This window comes from Dasypus novemcinctus, chromosome 6, assembly GCF_030445035.2.
Source record: "Dasypus novemcinctus isolate mDasNov1 chromosome 6, mDasNov1.1.hap2, whole genome shotgun sequence".
NCBI classification, from domain to species: Eukaryota; Metazoa; Chordata; class Mammalia; order Cingulata; family Dasypodidae; genus Dasypus; species Dasypus novemcinctus.
Window position 1 is genome coordinate 131,448,877 of NC_080678.1, and position 26,759 is coordinate 131,475,635.

Sequence of the window (26,759 nt, forward strand, 5' to 3'; positions counted from 1 at the left end):
GCGTCCCGGGGCTGCCCCGCACCACACGCAAAGCCCACCTGCAGCCCTTCTGCTCTCCCCCATGCCTTCCCGTGAGAGCGCCCATGGCTTGCTCGCATCGCCACAGCTTCTCTGTCCTCTCACCCAACACCCGCCATGTTGCATCACCCCGAGGACGGGGTCTGGCTCGCACCCCTTTCCTCCAGTCTGCTTCTCCCGGTATCCGGTCCCTGGGATGCGGCGCATAGTAGGAGCTCCTAAAGGGCTAAGTGGCAGGTGAGGCCAATGGCAGCTGGGCCTCCGGGACCCTGTGTCTTGCGGGTTTCTCATGAAGCAGGGGCCAGCTGGGGGCTGCACGAGGTGGGGAGGGGTCCGCAGAGGCTGTCACCGTGGTCACACACGCCCCCGCCCCCCAGGCCTATGGGAGTGGGAGGGCGCTCTTCTGGAATCATCCGGCTCTTGGCCTGGGGCCCGCAGTTCGCAGGGTGCAGGCTGAGGCGCTGTGGGCATTTCAGGGTGGGTGCAGGGCAGCGTCAAGGGCGACCTTCTCGGGCCTGGGGAAGGAAAGGCGACCGGGCAGGGTGGGGTGGGGATCGTGGGAGGCTGCTGAGGACCCTCCTACCTGCTGGCTCTGGGCTGCTGCTGGGCACCCCCCAGCGCTGTCCAGGGACACCTTGGAAGGGAGCTGAGCGGTGGTGGGGTTGGGTCTCCACCGTTCCTGGGGCTCGGTCTGCACCAGCCCCAGCAGAGCTTTCTCTCCAGGAGAAATGGCCCTTGTGCCCTGGGAAAGAGCCCCTCGGGACAGACAGGGGCTCCCAGGACCCCTCCCACTCCCCCAGATGCAGGCCCACAGCAGAGCTGGCAGACCCTCGGAGCCCGTGGCTGGCTCCGGCCTGCCCCCACTGCCTGCTGCAGGCCCTCGGCGCTGGCCCCTCCTGCAGGGCCTCGGTTTCCCTCTGGAGCTGGTCAGGGGAGGACCGCCTCCCACTGGGTGAGGAGAGGGAGGCGTCCTCAGCCTGCGAGCACCCTCTGGGTTTCACTTGCAGCCCCCCCCCCCGCAGGACTGAGAATAACTGCTGACCACAGAGATGCCTGAGCCCAGCCTCTGCCTCCAGGCTCTGCTCCCAGGCCGGGGTGGGGAGAGCGGGTGGGGGTGGGGGGGCATGGCGAGGGAGTGCCAGGTACTCATCCACAAACACCCAGAACCTAGTAACACGCAATCAATAAAAAATGCAGCGATTTTGAGGGTCCTAGTGGCCCTCTGTGAGGGTCTGGGGGAAAAGAGGGCCTGTTTAGCCCCCTCCTACCCCGCAAAGATTCTGTGACTCCCCCTTGCTGTTGTGAACTGGCCCGCAGAGCAGCAGGTCACAAAGTGGCCATGTCAACCTCATGGTCATAATAACTGGGCCCCAGGGCGTGGGAAGGGGGTGAGCAGGCAGGTGCGGCCGGTGCCCAGAGCCAGCCGCTGCCCCTCTTGGTGCGCTGCGCAGGTGCGTGGTGAGGACGTGTGGGCCTAGGCCAAAGGCACAGGCCGGGGCCGTTCTGCAAGGGCGGAGGTGGAGGTGGCGCCTGGCGGCGGCCCTGGTGCCTCCGGGGAGCCCAGGGAGATGGGGAGCCGCGCGCCCCGGGTGTCCGCGCCCACCCTCTTCTGGCTGCTGCTGCTGCTCCTGCCGCCGCAGCTGCTGAGCTCGGGACACAGACCCCGCCGCGTTCGGGGCGGGAGGAGTGCTTTGCCCGAAACTGGAGAGCAAAAGGAAAGCTGCAATTCTGAGTTCGACCTCTACTTCATCCTGGACATGTAAGTGGGCGGCGCCGGGAGCAGGGGCCCCGGGAGCCGGGGGCGGGCGGTGGGCGGAGCAGGACCCCGCTCTGCAGGAGGTGCCCCGCGGCCCTTCTCTCGCCTGGCTCCGGGGGGCGCTGCGTGCCGTGCTTCCATCAGGCACGACCAGAGAAGGCTCTGGGAACTCCTCGGTTCTGGAGGCAGAAGCATGCTCCAGGCTTTTGTGTCCAAACACTTTTCCTTTTCAGGGGAACAAAGCCACCGTCGTGTTTCTGGAAGGCGTCTGTCCCTCCATCAGGTGGACTGGTCCTTGTCCTACTTTGCCTTAAGCAGGCAGCAAGGGCAGGTGATGGCTAGAGCTCCCTCCTCACTCACCAGTTGGCAGAAGCTCCCTGTGGAGGCTGTTTTGTTTTGGGCTTTACAGGTCCCAAAGAAGCTGCTCCGTGGCTTCTTGGGGCATTTTAAGTGTCACTAGTGCTCGGAAAGTCTTCTGCTTTGCTTCTTCTGGTGGCTTTGCTTCCTTCTTCAGTCACTTTCAGGAGCAGCTGGCGGGTCTGCTTGTGGCCTTGGCCCCTGGGCTGTGGCTCACGTGCCTCCTGGCCCCTGTGGAGTTGTCCCTGACTGCACTGTTGGACAAAGAAGGAAAGGGAGGTGCAGGGTCAGCCTTGGAGAGATTGCCTTGCTTCTACCTTCAGTTCCTCCTGTTGGGTTGACAGTGAACATTGCATTCATTGACGAGTAACAGAAGTGCAAGCAATGGTAATTCTGCAGGAGCACTTACAGTTTCACCACCCTGGAATGGAGAGGAGCAAATGGGGGTGTCCATCCAAGTCTGGGTGGGAGGGGTGAGGCCCCAGGGGTGAGTGAGGGACCCAGGGTCAAGTGATGGAGGCAGATCTTGGAAGAGAATCCCTTCCTCTGCCCAGTGGGGGGACTTCTGACACACCTTGGACAGGTCTCGCCTAGTTGATGGCCCCTTGGAGAGTGGATCAGGGTTGGAGGACAGCTGGGTCTGGAGGGGATGACAGCCTCTCTAGTTTAGTCTTTCTGGAAAGGGCAGTGAGTCCAGAGGGCCCCCACTGCTGGGCAGCCATCCTACTGCTCTCCCAGGCTCTGCTGTTTGGCCCAGTGGGGGCACAGCCCAGCCAGGGTTGGAGGAGGAGCTTGGCACCGGTGGGGTGTGAAATCACATTAACTGAGCACTTACTACATGCTAAGCAATGTACTGGACACTAGTCCCTGACAACTGAGGGAGTGCATTCAATTCCCCTCTTTTAGGATGACACAACTGAGGCTTGGAGGGGCTAAGTGGGTTGGTCGAGGCCAGCTAAACCTAGTTTGCAATAATTCATCAGAAAGTGGAGGATCTTCTCCTATCCTGTCTCCCAAGAAGATGGGGGACTAGAAAGGGGTAAGAATGGATGGCTAAGTGAGATTGTCCCCACTGCCCTCTCCACACATGACTACTGTGTTCTTTTGGGTTTTTTTTTTTTTTTAATTCTTATTCATTCTACATCCACTGAACAACCCCCACCCCTTCCCATCCCCTGGTAGCCTCCAATCTGCTTTCTGTCTCTATGAATTTGCTATTTGAGGTATCTCATGTCAGTGTCATCATATACACTTGTTCTTAAGTTCCCTGCTTCTGCCACTCAGTCTAATATGAGTTTTCAAGGTTCATCCATGTTGCAGCAGGTCTCAGAGTGTCATTCTTATTTATGGCTGAAGAATGTTCCATTGTATGTATGTACCATTTTGTTTATAAATTCATATGTTGATGGACGCTTGAGTTGTTTCCACCTTTTAGCTATTGTGCTGCTGTGAGCAGGTATATAGGGGTCTGGAGGAGGCCCTGTTTTCATTTTTTTAAAAATTAAATACCGAGGTGTGGAATTGATAGACTGCATGGTCCTTCTATATTTAAGTTGTTGGGGAACCACCACACTGCTTTCCACAGTGGCTATACCCTTTTAATTTCCATCAACAGTGTACTAGAGCCTAATTCCTCCATAGCCTCTCCAACACTTATTTTCCTTAGTAAAAAAATAGCCATCCTTGTTAGTATGAAGTTTTTCTTCTGGTTTTAATTTATATTTCCTGCATTGCTTATAATTTTCTTTCCTTGTGATGTTTTTATCAGACTTTGCTATCAGGGTCATGCTGTCTTCATAGAATGAATTAGGAAGTTTCCCCTCCTCTTGAATTTTTTGGAAGAGTTATAGAAGAATTGATATTAATTCTTCAAATATTTGGCAGAATTCACCAGTAATGCCATCTGCTGGTGGACTTTTCCTTGGAGGAAATTTTTTGATTATTGACTCAGTGTCTGTATTTGTCATAGATTTGTTGAGGTTTTTATTTCTTCTTGGGTCATTTGTGAGTTTGCAGGAATTTTTCCAAATCTAAATTATATTATTTGTTGGTGTACAATTGTTCATAGCATTCCCTTATAATCCTTTTTATTTCTGTAAGTTCAGTAGTGATAAGACCATTTTTGTTATTTGTTCCTTTTCTCTTTTTTTATTTGTTAGCCTAGTTCACCAACTTTTAATTTTGTTGATTCCCTCAGATGTTTTTCTTTTCTCTCCAATCAAATCTTAATTATTGCTTTTCTTCTGCTAACTTCAGAGTTAATTCGCTATCTTTGTAGTTCTTAAAGATGTGGAGTCAATTGGTTGATGTGCGATCTTTTTCTTTTTTATATAAGGCATCATAGCTATAGATTTTCCTCTGAGGATTACCTTCATTGTATCACTTAAGTTTTGGCATGTTGGGTTTTTGTTTTCAATCATTCTGAGAATTTATAAGAGAGAGTCTATGTTAGGACACAAGAAAGCCTCAATACATTTCAAAAGATTGAAATCAGACTAATACTAGGTAAATTCTCTCTGAACAATGCAATGAAGCTAGCTCGAAATCAATTAACAGAAGGAAAATCGAACAATTTACAAAATATGTGAAAAAAGCAATGTTGAGCATCCAATAGTTTAAAGATGATTCAGAAGTTAAATTAAAAAACTCTCAATATGAATGAAAACCCAATATGCCAAAACTTACGTGATACAATGAAGGCAATCCTAAGAGGAAAATTTGTAGCTATGAGTGCCCATGTGCACTTGAGAAAGATGTGTGTTTTGCTGTTGTTGAGTGAAGTGTTCTATATATGCTTGTTAGATCTAGGTGGTTTATGGAGTTGAGTCCTCTATTTCCATGGTGATATTCTGCCTCAATCTTCTACTCAGTACTGTAAGTGGTTATTGAAATTTCCTACTATTATTCTAGAGGTATCTCTCTCTCCCCTTAATTCTGTCAATGTTTGCTTCATGTATTTGGGGGCCCTGTTAGGAGCATATATGTTTATAATTGTTACATCTTCTTATCGAATTGATGCTTTTATCAATAAATAATGTCCTTATTTCTCTCTTATAAAAAGTTTTTTGAGTTAATGTCTATTTTGTCTTATTTTAGTATAGCTACCTTGGCTCTCTCTGGTTATAATTTGTAATTTGTAGGTTATTTTTTCCCCCTTCTTTTCACTTTCAACCTATATGGTTCTTTAGATCTAAAACGTGTCTCTTGGTGCGCGCGCCCCCACGCGCCAAGCGACTCGTACATCCACCTGCCTCCCCACAGGGCTCCGAGGAGGGGCGTCTTTCGCGCCCGCTGCACCGCGCAGGCGCGCCCCGCCGCGCGCGTCCCGTCTCCTGGCGACCGCCTCTCTCCACTTTTTCCTTGTCCGCTGTGCCTTAACAGAGCGCGCATGCGCACGGCAGTCCCTCGTCGCGCCTTCCCTCGGCTCTGAAACGCCTGCAGCGGGGTGCGCCCCTGTCCTCCGCGGTCGCGCGCGGTTCTGGACCCGCCGTTAGTCAGGCGGTTCCTCCCCGGCGCTGCTCGTTGGCGCTCGGAGTTTGGCGCGCTCTCCTGCGTTTGGGGGGAGCCCCCCAGGTCTCTGGGGCAGAGCCAGCCTGTCCCGATGAAATAGACACTAGTGTTTTATAGCAGTTCTCAGATGGTCTTGATAGGGTATAGGCCTAGGCATTTCAAAAGAAAGCTCACACTTTGAAGAGACACAATTCCTAGCATTGCCAGCAACCAAGTTGACGAAACGTTTCTCCTACCTACCAAAGTACCTGAAAGCCACCTTGACGTTTGTTCACCTGTCCCAATGGGATTTTCTCTTAGTAAATCTGCCCTCAGGTATCTGCTATGCGGATCGATTAGAAAGTGGACGATCACTTAATGCGAGGAACTGAGGAAAGCAGGTTGAAACCAGTGACTCGGTTATTTCAAAACACCAAGAAGATAAGATTAGAAGACACAAACCAAGAAGACTTTACGAGGAGTAAAGAGACTGGCATGGGATCTTTTCCAGCAAAAGCTTGGGGTTCAGTGACATATGTTAAAGAAAGTGATGGAATAGAAATGACATGTGGAATGAACTTATCTGTACACATTACAAAGAAGCCAAAATTGCTTTTGATTAAGAGAGGCTATTGAATGAAAACTCAACCTCATTAGGAAAACTTAATCAAATGATGGAAAACTACTGCTTACATTTCACTATGTATGAATCAATTAAGCTTTTTTTTTTGAGGCTGCATATTCAAAAGACAGTTGCTTTAGGGAGAACGAGCCTTCCAAAATTCAAAACATATTTCTCTGTTATATTCTATCCTTCTAAAAACCGGAGTTTACTAACAGTATTTAAATGGCACCAAAACATACAATGTACTTATAATGCATTTCTTTAACAACTGATAGAAAAAACAGTTCCTAGACAGTTTGATAGCAGTATTTCACACTATTTCTGGGGTACCAGTTTTATATATTTCCAGTTTGGGAGTTTGCACTAGGGCACTCTAACTGCATTTTTGCATTTTTGTTCTGCAAAAGATCAGTGCTGATAAATTTGTAAATGACTGGTAAATTACGTTATCTTCATAAGCATCTTGTATTTTAAATCTTCCTTTAAAAATGTTTTTTCCCCACATTAAATCCATTTGAGTTAGAAAATAATTGTTCCCAGGTATAATAGTTTATCCTTCAGTTGCTATCATTTTATAACACCAATAATTGCTATCCTTATTAAAATATCTAGTAGTGTGAAATAGCAGTATTATCTCCAGCAATGTTAGATGAAATTAAAACTATTTTGGACAAAATAAAAAATAAAAAATAAATAAAATGTGTCTCTTGTAAACAGCATACACTTGGATCTTGCTTCTAGATTCATTTTGCAAATCTGCCTATCTATTGGAGTATTTAATACATTAACACAAGGTAATAACTGAAAAGACAAGACTTACTTTGGACATTTTGCTCCTTGCTTTTTGCATATCATATACCTTTTATATCCTGCCTTTCCTCCATTATTTCCATCCTTTTCATTTTTAAGTTCTATTGCAATGAGCCATTTGGAATGACCTCTCATAAACCTTTCTGTAGCTATTTTTTGTATTTTTGCCTTTGGTTGCCATGGGGATTGTATCTGATATCCTAAGTTTATTACAGTTTAGTTTGTATTGATATCAACTTAACTTCAATAGCTAGATATACTCTGTTCCTATATACTCCACTTCCCTCTTTCCATTTGATGTTATTTTGTGAGAATTATGTTTTTAAACAGTATCCTCAATGTATAATGTATTATCCTAAATATTTGTGGTTGTTTTATGCACTTGGGTTTAAGCTATATGAAAAATAAAAGACATTATTTCAAATGAAAAAAGTGGAAAATAATATTAGCGTTTACATTAACTCACGTAGGTATCTATAATGGAGGCCTTTATTTCTTTTTATAGCTTGCAATTAATGTCTTATATTCCCTCCCCTCAATATGTAAGACTCATTTTAACATTTATTAAAAGGCAGGTCTATTGGTAATGGACTCCCTCAGATGTGATTTATCTGAGATATCTTCATTTCTCCCTGATTTTTGAAAGACTGTTTTTCTATTTATCATATTCTTGGTTGACAATATTTTTCTGTTAGCACTTTGAATATGTCATCCCACTAACTACTGGTTTCCATGGTTTCTAAGAAGAAGCCACAACTTAATCTCACTAAGGATCCCTTGTGCATGCTCTATCACTTCTTTCTTGCTATTTTTTAATTATCTTTTTTTAAAAGATACATAGATCACACAAAATATTACATTAAAAAGTATAAGAGGTTCCCATATACCCCAATCCCCCACCCCCATCCCCACTCCTCCCACATCAACAACCTCTTTCATCAGTGTGGCACATTCATTGCATTTGATGGATACATTTTGGAACACTGCTACACATAATGGATTATAGTTTACATTGTAGTTTACTGTCTCTCCCAGTCCATTCAGTGGGTTATGGCAGGATATATCATTTCCTACATCTGTCTGTGCAATATCATTCAGGGCAACTCGAAGTCCTGAAAATGCCCCTGTATTGCACCTCTTCTTCCATCTCCCTGCCCTCAGCAACTCCCGTGGCCACTGTCTCCACATCAATGATACAGTTTCTTCCATTGCTAGAGTCACAATAATTCTATAGTAGAATACCAGTAAGTACACTCTAATCCATATTTTATTCCTCCATCCTGAGGACCCTGGGATGGCAATGTCCACTCCACCTCTCAATCAAGAGGGGGCTTAGGTAGTACATGGCTGATGGATGGGATTCTCCTGCTTGCAGTTGTATACTCTCTCGGTTCTCTGGTGTGGTGGTTGACCATACTCACCTCCCTGTTAGCTGACCTGGTTAGTCCAATGAACCAGAAAGTAGGTTTTGCCACTCTGCTGAGGCTCAGGGCCCAGCTGGCACATAAACAATCCAGAGATTCAAGTCTCCTGAGCATACACCAACCCCAGGGCCAACCACAAGTTCAGTAAAAGTGACGGAAGAGGCATGTGTAGAGAGGTCACATCTGAGTCCAACTCCATCACACTCTGGAGCACAAATTCCAAAGTACGGCCCACTGGCAAGGCACTGGACTCCAGAGCCATCTGTCACAATCGTAGGATCTGGGTGTCTCTGTAGCCCTCAGGAGCACCACTACTTGGGATTGTATCTACTTTGGCTGTCACTGAGATCCTGCTGAGATGTTCATAAAAACAACCCCTCTAAAGTCCTCCTGACTCATTTTGAAGTCTCTTAGCCATATAAACACAATCTGAGGGAGTGCTGAGTTCCCATTCCAGGGAACTGTCCCACTCCCCAATGGAGAAGCAGCAATCTCTTGCTCTTTTTAATATACTCTTTTTGTCTTTGGGCTTTGATGATTTCACTCTAATGTGTCTTGGTGTATATCTCTTCGAGTTTTTCCTGTTTGGAGATCATTGAGCTTCTTAGACTTGTATATTCGTATCTCTCATCAGATATGGGGAGCTGTCAGTCATTTCTCTAATCTTTTCCCCCATTCTCACACTCTTCTCTCTCTGGGACTCCAATGATGAGTCTATTTTCTCCATTGACGGTGTCCCACAGGTTGCTCAGGCTCTTTTCATTTTTTCTTTCATCTTTATACTCTTCAGACAGGATAATTTCAGTTGTCTTATCTTCAAGTTTACTGATCCTTTCTTCTGCATGCATCAATTGGCTGTTGAAGCACTGTCTTGAATTGTTCAATTGAATTATTGTACTTTTATGCTTCAGAATTTCTATTTGGTGCCTCTTTAGAGTTACTATCTCATTATTGAAATGATCACTTTGTTCATATATTGTTTCCCTGAAATCCTTTCATTCTTTCTTGATGATTTCCTTTACTTCATTGATCTGTTTAACTGAGTTATATATAATCTTTGATTAGTATTTCCAGTAACTGGACTTCCTCTGTTATATTTTTTGTTGAATTCTCTTTTCCTGTGACTGGGTCATACTTTCCTGTCTCCTTATTTTTTAATTTTTCTTGATAACTGGACATTCTGAGTATTATATTGTGGTCATTCTAGAAACCTAGTTCTTCCACTCCTCAGTCTGCCAGACCAAGAAAAAGAAAAGAAAAGGAGGGGAAAAAAGGAATGGAAAGAGAGAGAAAGAAAAAGAAAAAGAAAAAAAACTACAAAGAAACAAAACAACCCTGTGATGGTTAGGCTAATGTGTCAAGTCAGCTACGTAATGGTGCCCAGTTGTTTGGTCAAGCAAGCACTGGGCTAATTGTAATACAAAGACATTTCATGGACCTTGATCATCAGTAGTTCATTGCATAGATAGATGATTACTACTACAATCAATAAAGGAGATTGAGGTCAGCAATGAGTGATGTCTTATCCAATCAGTTGAAGGCCTTAAAAGGGAAGCGATTTCAGCATTCAGAGAGAGCATTCCCAGCTCTACTTTGGACAGCCACCATCTCCTGGGAACTCACAAGGAGCTTCATTGGAGTCCCTGGTTTGCAGCCTGCCCTGCAGAATTTGGGCTTTTGAATCCCCATGGTCATGTGAGAGAATTTTATAAAATTTCATACACTATTTACAGATATCTCCTGTCCATTCTATTGCCCTAGAGAACACTGACTAATACAGCTTGGTGCCAGGAGTGGTTCTTGAGGAACAGAATCTTAAAAATGGGATTTCTAAAGTAGTTCTGGGAGTTTTGCAATTGGCTCTCTACTCTGATTGGATTCAAGGACAATAATGACTCCCTTTCCAATAATCAAGAGGCCACTGACAGTCCATGGCAAGAGTTGGCAATAGAGATATACAAAATATCACCACTGGATTCAGCTATTTCCATGCTTAGAAGAGGCAAGGATCTGGATGAGAGTGTTTTCAACACCTTAACAGAGTTTTGTGGAGTCAAAAGGTACAATGATGTTGGTTGGTCATTCCTAAATACTCTGTATACAGTTACAAAAAAAAAAAAAAAAGGAATGATTAAAGCTTCAAATTTGCAACATGATTTGAAAGTTTCTATGCATGCTCTGAAAGAAAACCTTATTTCATGCAGCCACAGACTTGAGATCTCTGAAAACCAGACCCAGAGTCTCATCGTACAAGTGCTGAGTTACAATGGAAACTAAAAGCTCAACCTCGCAGGGTGTCTGAGGGCAATGATTGGAAAAGAGTGGAATACTGAGGATTGAGTTGGAGACATATGGGTTGATAATTATGGTAACAGTGGGGACACTGAAACCCTAAATTCTGCTGAGACTTTGCCAGATATATCTGTAATGGTCTGCCCTGTGAAGACCACTAAGTGTCAAGCTTGTATTAGACAGCCTCTAGCCTGTCCCAGGAAGTCCAGACCTCTTCCCAGCCCTGAGGCAAACCAGCCAAATTCCAGCCTGCACTACCCAACCTCCACCCTGCCCTGAAGAGTCTGCCATCCAACCCCTGCCTGAAGAAATTAATCCTGTATCACCAGACAAAAATGAAAATGAATGTCCTGAAGTCAACAGCTTGCAAGACATTTCTAATCCTTCTTCTTATCCCCCCCACCACACCTCTTCTCTTCGAGACCTATTAAAAGACTAAAATCAAAACAAGTCTCCAAAGGCAAAAGTACAAAGTGTGACCCATGAGGAAGTACGCTATACTCTAAAAGAACTACCTGAGTTTTCCAATTCATATAGACAGAAATCAGGGGAATATGTGTGGGAATGGATATTAAGGATATGGGATAATGGCAGAATGAATATAAAGTTGGATCAGGGGAAACGGACTTTGGCCCAGTGGTTAGGGCGTCCGTCTACCATATGGGAGGTCCGCGGTTCAAACCCTGGGCCTCCTTGACCCGTGTGGAGCTGGCCATGCGCAGCGCTGATGCGTGCAAGGAGTGCCGTGCCACGCAAGGGTGTCCCCCACGTGGGGGAGCCCCAGCGCAAGGAGTGCGCCCATGAGGAAAGCCGCCCAGCGTGAAAAGAAAGAGCAGCCTGCCCAGGAATGGTGCCGCCCACACTTCCCGTGCCGCTGACGACAACAGAAGCAGACAAAGAAACAAGACGCAGCAAATAGACACCAAGAACAGACAACCAGGGGAGGGGGGGGAAATTAAATAAATAAATAAATCTTTAAAAAAATAAAAATAAAGTTGGATCAGGCTGAATATATTGATATGGGTCCACTAAGCAGAAATTCTGGATTCAATACTGTAGCTTGAGGGGTTCGGAGGGGATCCAACAGTTTATTTGGGTGGTTGGATGAAACATGGACCAAAAGATGGCCTAGGATGTCTAAGGTCAAGATGTCTGATTTACCCTGGTATACTGTAGAAGAGAGAATTCAGAGGCTTCGAGAGATTGGAATGCTAGAATGGATTACCATTTAAGACCTGTCCACCCAGGAAAGTCCAGGACACACCTTTAACCAGGACTGTGAGGAATAAATTTGTAAGAATAATTCATCTTCCCTGAAGAACTCTGTGGCTGCTTTTCTCTTTAACCCAGATATTACTGTGGGAATTGCTGTCATGGAACTAGCATCCTTCGACATTATGGGGATGATTGGATCTCTGCCTGGTGAAAGCCAAGAATCAGCAGTTAATCACCAAAGGCAAGATGGGTGTGGCTACCACAATGAAAGGCAGACTCAAAGCAGCAATCAAAAGAGTCTGAGTCACATAGAGCTGTGGTGTTGGCTAATAGAACATGAAGTATACCTAGAAGTGAAACACACGGGCAGTCTACAAAATTCCTACTTGATCTGTATAAGCAGAAGAGTTCTAGGCCGAGTGAACAAAACCTTAACTTGAACTGCAGATGCAGAGAATCATGGCCCCTAAATCAATTCCCAGACTTTACAGACACAGAGCCCTTGAATGAGGAAAAGCCCAGGTGCCCTTGGGGAAGGTACACTGGATCTCTGACTTGTGGAGTAAGGGCTATTATGATAGAAAAGGCCAAGTGGAATCCACTAGAACTGTCCCTACCTAGCAAAACAGTAAATAAAAAAGCAACACCAGATTCCTGGAGGGATTATAGAGATCAGTGCCACCAGCAAGTATTTGAAGGATTCAGGGGTGGTGATTTCCACCACCTCACCATTCAACACTCCTATTTGGCCTGTGCAGAAAACAGATGGATCTTGGAGGATAACAGTAGATTACCATAAACTTAACCAGGTGGTGCCTCCAATTGCAGCCACTGTCCCAGATATGATATCATTGCTTGCGCAAATCAACACATCACCTGGAATCTGATATGCAGCTATTGATCTGGCAAATGCTTTTTTCTCAATTGTCATTAGTAAGGACCACCAGAAACAGTCTCCTTGCAGCTGTCAAGGTCACTAATATACCTTCACTGTCCTGCCCCAGGGGTATATCAACTCTCTAGCTCTATGTCATAATATTGTACGTGCAGACCTTGATCATGTCTTTCTCCCACAAGACATCACACTGGTCTATTATAGTAATGATATCATGTTGATTGGATCTACTGAGCAGGAAGTAGCAATGAGTCTAGACTTATTGGTAAAGCACTAGCATGACAGAGGATAGGAGATAAATCCAACAAAAATACAGGGCCCTCCATCTTGGTGAAATTTCAGTGGTGTGGGGCTTGTCAAGATATCCCTTCTAAAGTGAAGGATAAGCTGCTGCATCTTGCCCCTCCTATGATCGAAAAAGAGGCACAATGCTTATTTGATCACTTTTGGATTTTGGAGACAACACATTCCTCTCACCCATTTACCAAGTGGCCAGAAAGGCTGCTAGTTCTGAGTAGGAACCAGAATAAGAGGAGCCTCTGCGACAGGTCCAGGCTGCTGTGCAAGCTGCACTGCCACTTGGGCCATAAGATCCAGCACATCCAATGGTGCTAGAAGTGACAGTGGCAAATATACATGCTGTCTGGAGCCTTTGGCAGGCCCCTATAAGAGAATCACCATGCATCCACTTAGGATTTTGGAGCAAAGCCCTACCATCCTTTACAGATAACTACTTTCCTTTTCAGAAACAACTTTTGGCCTGCTACTGGACTTTAGTAGAGGCTGAATGCTGAATCATAGGCCACCAAGTTTCCATGAGACCTGATTTGCCTATCATGAGCTGGATATTGTCTGACCCATCAAACCATAAAGTTAGACATACACAACAGCACTCCATCATAAAGTGGAAGTAGTATATACAAGATAGGGCTCTAGCAGGTCCTGAAGACACAAGTAAGTTATATGAGGAAGTGGCCCAAATGCCCACAATCACTCTTTCCATGTTACCTTCTCTTTCTCAGCCCACAACAATGGATTCTTGGGGAGTTCCTTACAATCAGCTGACTGAGGAAGAGAAAACTCAGGCCTGGTTTACAGATGATTCTGCACAATAGGCAGGTGCCACCCAAAAAGCTGCAGTACTGCAGCCCCTTTCTTTCTTTTTTTTTTTTTAAAGATTTATTTATTTATTTAATTTCCCCCCCTCCCCTGGTTGTCTGTTCTTGGTGTCTATTTGCTGCGTCTTGTTTCTTTGTCCGCTTCTGTTGTCGTCAGCGGCACGGGAAGTGTGGGCGGTGCCATTCCTGGGCAGGCTGCTCTTTCTTTTCATGCTGGGCGGCTCTCCTCACGGGCACACTCCTTGTGCGTGGGGCTCCCCCATGCGGGGGACACCCTTGCGTGGCACGGCACTCCTTGCGCGCATCAGCGCTGCGCATGGCCAGCTCCACACGGGTCAAGGAGGCCCAGGGTTTGAACCGCGGACCTCCCATATGGTAGACGGACGCCCTAACCACTGGGCCAAAGTCCGTTTCCCTGCAGCCCCTTTCTGAGATGTCCCTGAAGGACCACGGTGAGGGTAAATCTTCCCAGTGGGCAGAACTTGGAGCAGTGCACCTGGTTGTTCATTTTGCTTGGAAGAAGAAATGACTGAAGGTGACTTTATACACTGATTCGTGGACTGTTGCCAATGGTTTGGTTGGTTGGTCAGAAATTTGAAAGGAATATGATTGGAAAATTGGTGACAAAGAGGTCTGGAGAAGAGGTTTGTGGATTGACATTTCTGAATAGGCAAAACAAACAAACAAACAAACAAACAAAAACAAACAAACATGAAAATATTTGTGTCCCATATGAATGCTTACCAGAGGGTGTCTTCAGCAAAGGAAGATTTTAATAATCAAGTGGTTAAAATTACCTGATCTGTGCCTCGCACTCAGCCTCTTTCCCCAGCCACTTTTGTCATTGCCCAATGGACTCATGAACAAGGTGGCCATGGTGGTAGGGATGGAGGTTATGTATGGGCTCAACTACATGGACTTCCTCTCACCAAGGCTGACTTGGCTACAGCCACTGCCGAGTGCTCAGTCTGCCAGCAGCAGAGACCCACACTCAGCCCCTGATATGGCACTATTCCCTGAGGAGATAGGCCTGCTACCTGGTGGCAAGTTGATTATATTGGAGCCCTTCCATCATGGAAGGAGCAGTGATTTGTTCTAACTGGAATAGATACATACTCCAGATATGGCTTTGCTTTCCCTGAACATAATGCTTCTTCCCATACTACCATCCATGGATTTACTGAATGTCTTATCCACTGTCATGGCATCCCATATAGCATTGCTTCTGATCAAGGAACCCACTTCACAGCAAATGATGTGGGGGGAATGGACACGTGCTCATGGAATTCACTGGTCTTACCATGGTCCCCATGATCCTGCAGCAGCTGAATTGATAGAACAGTGGAATGACCTTTTTTTTTTTATTGACTTTGTAATAATATTACATTAAAAAAATATATATATGTGAGGTCCCATTCAACCCCACCCCCCCACCCCCCCTCTCCCCCCCCAACAACACTCGTTCCCATCATCATGACACATCCATTGGATTTGGTAAGTACATCTTTGGGCACCTCTGCACCTCATAGACAATGGTCCACATCATGGCCCATACTCTCCTCCATTCCATCCAGTGGGCCCTGTGAGGATTTACAATGTCCGGTGATTACCTCTGAGGCACCATCCAGGGCAGCTCCATGTCCCAAAGACGCCTCCACCTCTCATCTCTTCCTGCCTTTCCCCATACCCATCGTCCACCATGTCCACTTTTCCCAATCCAATGCCACCTCTTCTATGTGGACATTGGATTGGTTGTGTCCATTGCACCTCTATGTCAAGAGGAGGCTCAGATTCCACATGGATGCTGGATGCAATCCTCCCATTTTCAGTTGTAATCACTCTAGTCTCCATGGTGTGGTGATTGTCCTTCTTCAACTCCATCTTAGCTGAGTGTGGTAAGTCCAATAAATCAGATTGTAGGTGCTGGAGTCTGTTGAGGCTCAGGACCTGGCTATCACATTGTCAGTCCAGAGATTCAAATCCCCTAAATATATCTTAAACCCCAACATTAACTGCACCTCCAGCACATTAGCATGAAAGTCTTATGAAGGGAGATCCCATCTGAGTCCAGATTCATCACACATAAACACCATTTCCAAAGAGGGGCCATCTGCCCTGGTAGTTAACCCCATCGGCCATGACCATAACTCCCATGGGTCTCTTTAGCCTTCAAAGGAACCAATATCTGGGGGTTGTATCTGCTTTATCTGTCTCTCTGACTCTGCTCAGTTGTGCATGAGGGCAATCCTTCTGCCAGCCTCCAGACTCTTTTTTAGAAACTTGTAGTCATATAAACTCATTTCTCCTTTCCATTTCCCCCTTACTTTAGGTCAAACAGCATTTTAAAGTCATGTTATTTTATGTAGACATGGATATTCTGCTGATCCACATTGAACCTTCCGTATAAGGTCCTTTTCCAGTTGCATCATCAGTTGGTAGTTGATAGTGGTCCCTCGTTGCCAGGGAGGCTCATCCCCGGGAGTCATGTCCCATGCTGGAGGGAAGGCATTGCATTTACATGCTGAGTTTGGCTTCGAGACTGGCCACATTTGAGTAACATGAAGGCTGACAGGAGGAAATTCCCAGGCACAATGTTGCTCTAGGCCTTGTTCTTATTTTAGGTTTATCAGCTCACAAGCATAGTCATTAGCATCAGGGGCTCACTGTTGAACCCTCACTCCCTCCCGGTCCCCGCCGCTGTACCTGGGAGACTGTCGCTGCTCCCCTAGGGACCATGACAGAGCACCACTGGCCAGGAACCCAGTACCCCCCGTGCTGTGGTTTTTAATTGTTGCCACTATGAGTATATCCAATCATTACCATGCACCCTGGACATATGTTCTGTACAGCTCCCTGTCAGCCATATATCACCTGTCATTGGTATCCCATACCAGTATCCCTCCATTGCCATTGTTGAAACACTCTGTGATCCAGAACTCCCCGAAATTTGAAGCCCAATATAATGTCATGGTCCCTTACTAGGGAATGGCATATAGCGATGGGTTTAAAGGATAGATAAAGAACTTGGATAAAGTTAGATAAAGAACTTAGATAAAGAATGTTGATTTGAAAAAATTCCACATCCTATCCTTTTTTTTCCCCCCCTAATTATTCAGCATTTCTTCACAGGAGTCCTAGACCACAGCAATGCATATATATAATATACAGCACTCCCACACATCCACCAGAAAACCTTTTCCCTTCCACAGTGATACTCTTACACCCTATTCATATCATATTTACTTAAGGTGATGTACAGAGTCTGAGATATTAGCTTTCTAACAAGGTAACATGTGTGCTTACATTATGGTGCATACTTTAGGATACACAGTTCTTTACATTTTTAGTTATCCTATGTTTTACATTATGGTTTACATTATCAGTCTGTCATCTCCTATATGTTATGGTGTAATATTACATGTTTTATATCCATCCTTGTGTACTCTCAAGAAACTCCTCTCTTGCCCCCCATTTACTTTGGTTCCACACATTTAACGTCCATTTTCCCTTCCACCTTGGTGCCCACAGTGACAGCCAACCTCCGTTTCCTGAGGAGCCACTTCCAGATATAGATGGAATAGTGTTCAGGGCCTAACTTGCTCAACTGCCCCAATGCCCTGGGAGCCACCCTTTCTCTCGAGGGATACAGTTCCCTCTATTTGATGTCATTAGTCCTCCCCAGGATGTGGGTCCACCCCCACTCTCACTACTTGGGTTTCTACCCCATGGTGTCACCCACTCTGGCAGAATGAGCATTTAGACATTCCCCAGGAGCCCGTCCTGCATCAGACCCTCCCCTCCGAGCATTCTAAACAGGTAACCCTCTTTATTATATTTTGATATGATTTTCTCGGCATTTTACTCTCCACCACCTCCTGACCCTCTCCTGTGTTCGTATGCTACCCCTCCCTCCCCCTACTTTTGGGCAACGTTACCCATCCGTCCCTCCCCAGCCACCCTCAAACCCGTAAAGCCCCAACCAAAGGCAACCCCTTGCCCCCCTTTTATCTCTTCTTTGTGTTCATACTTACCACCATCTCGTCTTAAATTCCACCCCTGCAGACATCGGCTCATATCCTTCCTCCACCCTCCGATTTCCTATAAGCCTATCGTTCAGTCTCTTGCTATCTAGGGCAGCTTGTTTATTTCATATCATTGAGGTCATGTAGTATTTGTCCTTCAATGTCTGGGTTGCTTCACTCAACATAAGGTTCTCAAGATTCATCCATGTTATCACATGTGTTTGTAGTGTGTTTGTTCTTACAGCTGAGTAGTATTCCATTGTGTGTATATACCACATTTTATTGATCCACTCATCTGTTGATGGGCATTTGGGTTGATTCCAACTTTTGGCAATAGTGAACAATGCTGCTATGAACATTGGTGTACATATATCAGTTTGTGTCCTTGTTTTCAGTTCTGCTGGGTATATACCCAGCAGTGGTATTGCTGGGTCATATGGCAAATCTATGGCTAGTTTTTTGAGAAACCGCCATACTGTCCTCCAGAATGGTTGGATCCTTCTGCAGTCCCACCAGCAGTGGATGAGTGTTCCCCTTCCTTCACATCCTCTCCAGCACTTGTATTCTTCTGTTTTTTTCATAGCTGCCAATCTTATGGGTGTAAGATGGTATCTCATTGTAGTTTTGATTTGCATTTCCCTGATAGCTAGAGATTTGGAACATTTTTTCATGTGCTTTCTTGCCATTTGTATTTCTTCTTCGGAGAAGTGTCTGTTTAAGTCTTTTTCCCATTTTTTAAATGGGTTGTTTATCTTTTTATTTTCAAGATATAGGAGTTCTTTATATATGCAAGTTATAAGTTTCTTATCAGATATATGATTGCCAAATATTTTCTCCCACTGTGTGGGCTCCCTTTTTACTTTCTTGACAAACTCCTTTGAGGTGCAGAAGGCTTTAATTTTGAGGAAGTCCCATTTATCTATTAGTTCTTTTGCTGCTCGTGCTTTTGGTGAGATATTCATAAATCCATTTCCTATTACAAGGTCCTGTAGATGTTTCCCTACACTGCTTTCTAAGGTTTTTATGGTCTTGGCTCTTATATTTAGGTCTTTGATCCATCTTGAGTTGATCTTTGTATAAGGTGTGAGATGGTAATCCTCTTTCATTCTTCTACATATGGCTATCCAGTTCTCCAGACACCATTTGTTGAATAGGCCACTCTCTCCCAATTGAGAGGGTTTGGTGGCTTTATCGAATATTATGTGGCTGTATATGTGAGGTTCTATATCAGAGCTTTCAATTCGATTCCATTGGTCTATGTGTCTCTCCTTATGCCAATACCATGCTGTTTTCACCACCGTAGCTTTATAGTATGTTTTGAAGTCAGGTAGTGTGATTCCTCCAATTTCGTTTTTCTTTTTCAGTATGTCTTTGGCTATTCGGGGTCTCTTTCCTTTCCAAATAAATTTCATAGTTAGTTTTTCTAGTTCCTTAAAGAAGGCTGTGTTGATTTTTATTGGGATTGCATTGAATGTGTAGATCAGTTTTGGTAGGATAGACATCTTAATAATGTTCAGTCTTCCTATCCATGAACAAGGAATAGTCTTCCATTTATTTAGGTCTTCTTTGATTTCCTTGAACAATCTTGTATAGTTCTCATTGTATAAGTTCTTTACCTCTTTAGTTAAATTTATTCCTAAGTATTTGATTTTTTATTTACTATTGTGAATGGTATTTGTTTCTTGATTTCCTCCTGATCTTGCTCATTATTGGTGTACAGAAATGCTACTGATTTTTGCGCATTGATCTTATACCCTGCGACTTTACTAAACTCATTTATGAGTTCTAGAATCTTCGTTGTAGATCTCTCAGGGTTTTCTATGTATAGGATCATGTCATCTGCAAATAATGAAATTTTGACTTCTTCCTTTCCAATTTGAATGCCTTTTATTTCTGGTTCTTGCCTCAGTGTTCGTGCAAGTACTTCTAAGACAATGTTAAATAGGAGCGGAGACAGTGGGCATCCTTGTCTTGTTCCTGAGTTTAGAGGGAAGGAGTCTAGGATTTCTCCATTGTAAACAATATTGGCTTTAGGTTTTTCATATATACTCTTTATCATGTTCAAAAAATTCCCTTGTATTCCAATCTTTTGGAGTGTTTTTATCAAGAAAGGGTGCTGTATTTTGTCAAATGCTTTTTCTGCATCAATAGATATAATCATGTGATTTTTTTCCTTCAATCTGTTTATATGGTGTATTACGTTGATTGATTTTCTTATGTTGAACCATCCTTGCATACCTGGGATGAATCCCACTTGGTCGTGGTGTATAATACGTTTAATGTGTTGTTGAATACGATTAGCAAGTATTTTGTTAAGTATTTTTGCGTCTAGGTTCATTAGAGAAATTGGTCTGTAATTTTCCTTTCTTGTGATGTCTTTGTTTGGCTTTGGTACTAGGGTAATGTTGGCATCATAGAAGGAGTTGGGTAATGTTCTTTCTGTTTCGATGTTTTGGAATAGTTTCAGCAGGATTGGTGTCAGTTCTTTCTGGAATGTTTTGTAGAATTCACCTGTGAAGCCATCTGGCCCTGGGCTCTTCTTAGTTGGGAGATTTTTGATAACTGATTCTATCTCTCTGCTTGTGATTGGTTTGTTAAGATCATCAATTTCTTCTTCCGTCAATATGGGCTGCTTATGTGTTTCTAGGAATTTGTCCATTTCCTCTAGATTGTTATTTTTGTTGGAATATAGTTTTTCAAAATATCCTCTTATGATAGTCTTTATTTCTGTGGGGTCAGTGGTGATATCGCCTTTCTCATTTCTTATTTTGTGTATTTGCATCTTCTCTCTTTTTTTCTTTGTTAGTGTTGCTAAAGGTTTGTCAATTTTGTTAATCTTCTCAAAAAACCAGCTCTTGGTCTTGTTTATCTGTTCAAGTGCTTTCTTATTTTCTATTTCATTTAGTTCTGCTCTTATCTTTGTTATTTTCTTCCTTCTTCTTCCTGTTGGGTTACTTTGTTGTTGTTTTTCTAATTCCTCCAAATGTGCAGTTAGTTCTTCAATTTTTGCTCTTTCTTCTTTTTTGATATATGAATTTATGGCTATAAACTTCCTTCTCAGTATTGCTTTTGCTGCATCCCATAAATTTTGGTATGTTGTGTTATCATTATCATTTGTTTCAAGGTAGTCATTGATTTCTTTTGAGATTTCCTCTTTGACCCACTGTTTTTCTAAGAGTGTGCTGTTTAATTTCCAAATCGTGGTGTGAAATCTGGGCCTCTGTCCCTTGCAAATCTCCAGCTTGACTCCACTGTGGTCAGAGATAATGTTTTGTATGATTTCAATCTTTCTGAATTCGTTCAGCCTTTCTTTGTGGCCTAGCATATGATCTATCTTGGAGAATGATCCATGTGCGCTTGAGAAAAATGTATATCCTGCTGTGTTTGGGTGTAGCGATCTATATATGTCTATTAGATCGAGCTCCTCTAATATACTATTCAGATGTTTTGTTTCTTTGGTGATTCTCTTTTGAGATGTTCTGTCCAGAGTTGATAGTGGTGTATTAAAATCCCCCACTATAATTGTAGATGCATCTATTCTTTCACTTAGTTTTTCCAGTGTTTGCCTGACGTATTTAGAGGCACCCTTGTTAGGGGCATAGATATTTATGATTGTTCGATCTTCTTGACAGATTTTCCCTTTCACTAAAATATAGTATCCTTCTTTGTCTCTCACAATTGTTTCACATTTAAAGTCTATTTTGTCTGATATTAATGTAGCTACTCCTGCCTTTTTTTGGTTATTGTTAGCTTGTATGATTGTTTTCCAGCCATTCACTTTCAATCTCCATGCGTCTCTGGGTCTAAGATGTGTCTCTTGTAGACAGCATATGGATGGGTCATATTTCCTTATCCAATGTCCCAGTCTGAATCTTTTGATAGGTGAGTTTAATCCATTGACATTCAGTGTTATTACTATCAAGGAATTATTTGTGTTAGCCATATTTTGATTGGATTTGTGTTTGTCATATTTTGTTTGTTTATTTTTTTTGTCTTTTTTGTTGTTGTTGTTGGTCTTATACTCTCCTCCAACTTTGCCTTTCATGTTTTTTCCTTTCTTCCTGCAGAACTCCCTTTAGAATTTCTTGAAGGGGAGGTTTCTTGTTGGTATACTCTTTCAGTTTCTGTTTGTCTGTGAATATTTTGAACTCTCCATCATGTTTGAATGCTAGTTTAGCTGGATAGAGTATTCTTGGTTGGAAGTTTTTTTCCTTTAGTACCTTGACTATATCATACCAATGTCTTCTTGCCTCCATGGTTTCAGAAGAGAAATCAGCACTTAATCTAATTGAGCTTCCCTTGTATGTGATGGTTTTCTTTTCTCTTGCTGCTTTTAGGATTTTCTCTTTGTCTTGAGCCTTGGATAATTTGATAAGTATATGTCTTGGGGTGGGCCTGTTGGGGTTTATGACTTGTGGAGTGCGCTGTGCTTCTTGGATATGTACCTCTGTCTCTTTCAGTAGATTTGGGAAGTTTTCAGCCATTATTTCCTGCAACACTCCTTCTGACCCCTTTCCCTTCTCTTCACCTTCTGGAATGCCTATAATACGTATGTTTGAGCATTTTGCATTGTCATTCAGGTCCCTAAATCCTAATTGGATTTTTTCTATCTTCTTATTGACCCCTTCTACTATCTGTTTGATTTCTGATGTACTGTCTTCCACATCACTAATTCTCTGCTCTGTCTCTTCTAGTCTGCTGATATTTGCTGCAAGTGTATTTTTGATTTCTTGAACTGTGGTGTTCATTCCCATCATATCTGTTATGTTTTTGCGTATGTCTGCAATTTCCCCTCCAAGTGATGTCTTCATGTTGTTAACCTCTTTCATTACTGCATCAAATTTGTCGGTGATAAATGTTCTGAGTTCTTTCATTGCTTGTGCCAAGTTTTGCTCCCCTTCGTGATTATTGGTTTGTTGATTGGATTCAGTCATGTTTTCCTGATTATTGGTTTGGTTTGTAGATTTTTGTTGCTTTCTGGTCATCTCTTTATTTTGATGAATTTAATCAGTTCCTTAGCTTCTTTGTCTGCTTTTGGAGGTTAATTAGTTGTTATTTTTGCATAGGTGTTATATCTTCTCTTTGTCACTTTTTTCTTCTTATTCTAGTTACTTGTTGTTGGTTAAGTTCACTTTAGAGGAAAGTATTAGTGTTGGGGAAAGGCAATTGTGTAAGCAAGGGAAAAGTGTAAAGTAGTATTGGTAATGTATGTTAACAAAGCAAGAATATGAGATCTGGGAGGATGGAGGTTAGATTCATGTAGATTGTATAGAGTTATAGCTGTAGGTAGAGTACCTTTTATGAAGTAGATGACTGAATATGGGCGGAATATGGTATGAACTACAAAGCTATTGTTTTCATGAGAGAGGGAAAAAGAAAAGAAAGGTAATAGTTTCAAGAGTGGATAACAGACAGAAAACAGAACAAAGGCATTAGAAATTAAGAGTTAGACACTTTGTGGATCAAAGAACGGGAGGTGGGGGGTGGAATATAGGAGAGACAGTAGATGATAGTGGATATCAAGATGCAGGGGAAGGGGGATAGTGTAGGTAGCCTAAATCAGTTCACACAGAAATGAGGCAGTGGAGGATGTTAAAACCCAGCAAATGTGAGGTGTTCCCTGTAGCACCTATTGTGTACCTGAATTAAAATAAAATAAGTGGAAAATGAGGGACAAGAGGGAAAGAGAAAACCGAGAAAGAAAAAAAACCTAATTATAATAAAGAAAAAAAGAAAGACAAGAAGAAAGGAAGAAAGAAAAAGAGGATAGGCAAACGGTGGGGAACAGATAGGGGGAAGAGAGATACAGGTATACACGTGTCACAATTGCAACACTATCTAAAACAACAACCAAAAAAACCCCTAAATAACTGTATAAAAAAAAAGGACTTTGGGGGACACGCTAGGAGAAAAGACTAGGGGATAATGCAATATTAGCAATCAGGGCGTCAAAAAGAGTAAAAAATAAGATAAAGTGAAAATAAAAACAAAACAATATGAACCAATAAAGATAAAACGCAAACATTAAGGTCCAGGGCACTCATGGACCCCAGGTAGACCCCAGGGCATGATGGATTCAGGGGTGGAAAGTCTGAGACACTGAAGACTCAAGAGGTGTGAGTCTGGGGTGTGGACCGCCAGAGTCCAGGGGACCCAGACCTGGCAACCTCAAATCTGGTCCACAGAAAGCTTAGGAGCCCCGCAGTGCAACACAGCCTTCAGGGATCCCCGTAGCTGGGTGCCAGCCCCGTGGGGGAAGCCAGATCCGCGAATTCTATATTGAATGTCTGATCCCTGAAATTCACCTACTCCTCAGGGTTTCAGTCTTTGGACAGCTCCCTCCCTGTGCTCCCACGCAACGGCCACTTGAGGGCGCCTCTACACCACGGCCAGTTCAATGACCCAGATCCCAAGCCCCACCGGGTGGGGTGGGCTTCAGCTGGAAACTCCGAAAACAGACTCTAAGATCTGAAATCCCAAACTTCGCAAAATATTCCCCAATCAGCTTCCAGATGTGTCCCCCTCCCTCACTGCACCCTACAACAGTCTCCCAATTGTGTCCCCTTATTGCCCAAAATCCAATTCCGTTGCAGATCGGCAGCCAGACCTGTGGGGATGGGGCTCCTGGCGGAAGCGCAACCCCCCCTGTCCGGCAACCAAAACGTCCCCCGCTTCACAACAAAGCACCGTCTGTCTCCCCAAATCGATCTGCAAAGGAGTCTTGTCCCAACAATCCCTCACCAGCCAGCCCAGTATCCGCGAATTCCTCAGCACCGCAAAGCCTCCAGAAAAAGGAAAAAAAAAACAAAAACCCTGGCCGCCGCGGCTCCGGAGCTGCAGGAGCGCCCGCTACCGCGTCTCCGCCCACCCCCGGAGGGAACTTCCCACGCCCAGCTGGGACCTCCGTTTATATATTATAGACGTATCCTCTCTGTTACCTTCCCACCGAATTGACGTCCAGACACCTTCCAACCAGCCAAAATCCTCGAAACAGCGTGGTCCCAAAGAGCCTTCAACGCTGCCCAGCCGCCCCCTGCAGAGACACTACCAGGCAAGCTCACGCAGCCACCATCTTGCCTCTTCTTTCTCTGGAATGACCTTTTGAAGACTCAATCACAGCATCAACTAGGTGGCAATACCTTGCAGGGCTGGGGCAATGTTCTCCAGGAGGCTGTTTATTCTCTGATCACTTTATGGTGCTGTTTCTCCCACAGCCAGGATTCATAGGTCCAGGAATCAAGTGGTGACAGTGGGAGTGGCACTGCCCACTATTAATCCTAGTGATGCACTAGGAAAATTTTTGCTTCCTGTCCCTGCAACCTTAATCTTTGCTGGTCTACAGGTCTTAGTTCCAAAAGGAGGAGCAGTTCCACCAGGGAACACAACAATGTTTCCACTTAACTGGAAGTTGAGACTGCCACCTAGCCACTTTGGGCTCCTCTGAATCAACAGGCAAAGACGGGAATTACTGTACTGGCTGGGTTGGTTGATCCTGACTATCAGGGGAAAACAGGACTGCACCTAAATAATGGAGGCAAGGAAGACTGCCTGGAAGGGCCTTTAGCGGGTCTCTTAGTACTACCACACACTGTGATTAAAGTCAATGGAAAACTGCAACAACACAATCCAAGCAGGGCTAAAATAGTTCAGAACCTTTAGGAATAAAAGTTTGGGTGATCCCATCAGGAAAAGAACCACAGCCAGTTGAAGTGCTTGCTGAGGGTGAAGGGAACATGGAATGGGTAGTGGAAGAAGGTAGTGAGAAATATGAACTTCAACCATGTGGCCAATTACAGAAATGAGGACTATAATGGTCATGAATCTTTCTTCCTTGTTTTGTTATGAATATGATTGCATATGTACATAAAATGAATATGTAAAAGGTTCTCTTTCCTGACCTTTTCCCTCATCATATGGCAGAAGTTATATTAGTTTCTTGTTATAATATTTAAGGATGTCAAGTTTAAGAGTGAATATTACCCAAGGACTTGCACCTTATTCTGGAGGGAATTAGTATGTTTCTGGTTGTACACAGGGCAATTGAATATTGTTGGTGGAACTATATATGTCTGTCATTGTTTTTATTTAGAGACTTAAGTATGATTTAAGGTAATGTGTTTGGCTGCCAGGTTAACAAGTGGTGGACTGTGATGGTTAGGCTAATGTGTCAACTCAGCCAGGTAATGATGCCCAGTTGTTTGGTCAAGCAAGCACTGGGCTAATTGTAGTACAATGACATTTCATGGACTCTAATTATCAATAATGTGATTGCATAGATGGCTGATTACATCTACAATCAATAAAGGAGATTGCTGTCAGCCATGAGTAACAATCTTCCCCAGACAGTGGAAGGTCTTAAAAGGGGAAATGATTTAAGTATTCAGAGAGAGAATTCCCAGCTCTACTTTGGACAGCCACCATCTCCTGCGAACTCATCAAGGAGTTTCATTGGAGCCCCTGGTTTGTAACCTGCCCTGCAGAATTTGGACTTCTGCATTCTCACAGTTGCATGGGAGAATTTTATAAAATCTGTTTCTATTTACATGTCTCTCCTGTCAGTTCTGTTTTCCTACAGACCACTGACTAATACAAGCCCCCCTCCTAATTAATCTACTCCTTCTCCAAGTCTCTCAGTAGATACCAGTAGGTAACTGGAACCTGCTGTTGCATGAGCTGAAACTAAAGCTAATCTGCTTGTTATTCAGGAATCCACAAGACAAAGAAACAAAAAAGAGAAA

At 43.8% G+C, this 26,759-nt stretch overlaps 1 protein-coding gene across 1 annotated transcript in view; it reads left to right on the plus strand.

The window, feature by feature from the left end:
- Nucleotides 1–26,759, plus strand: part of LOC111761848 (anthrax toxin receptor-like) — a 63,810-nt gene that overhangs the window by 6,045 nt on the left and 31,006 nt on the right. The gene's annotated exons all lie outside the window — the stretch shown is intronic.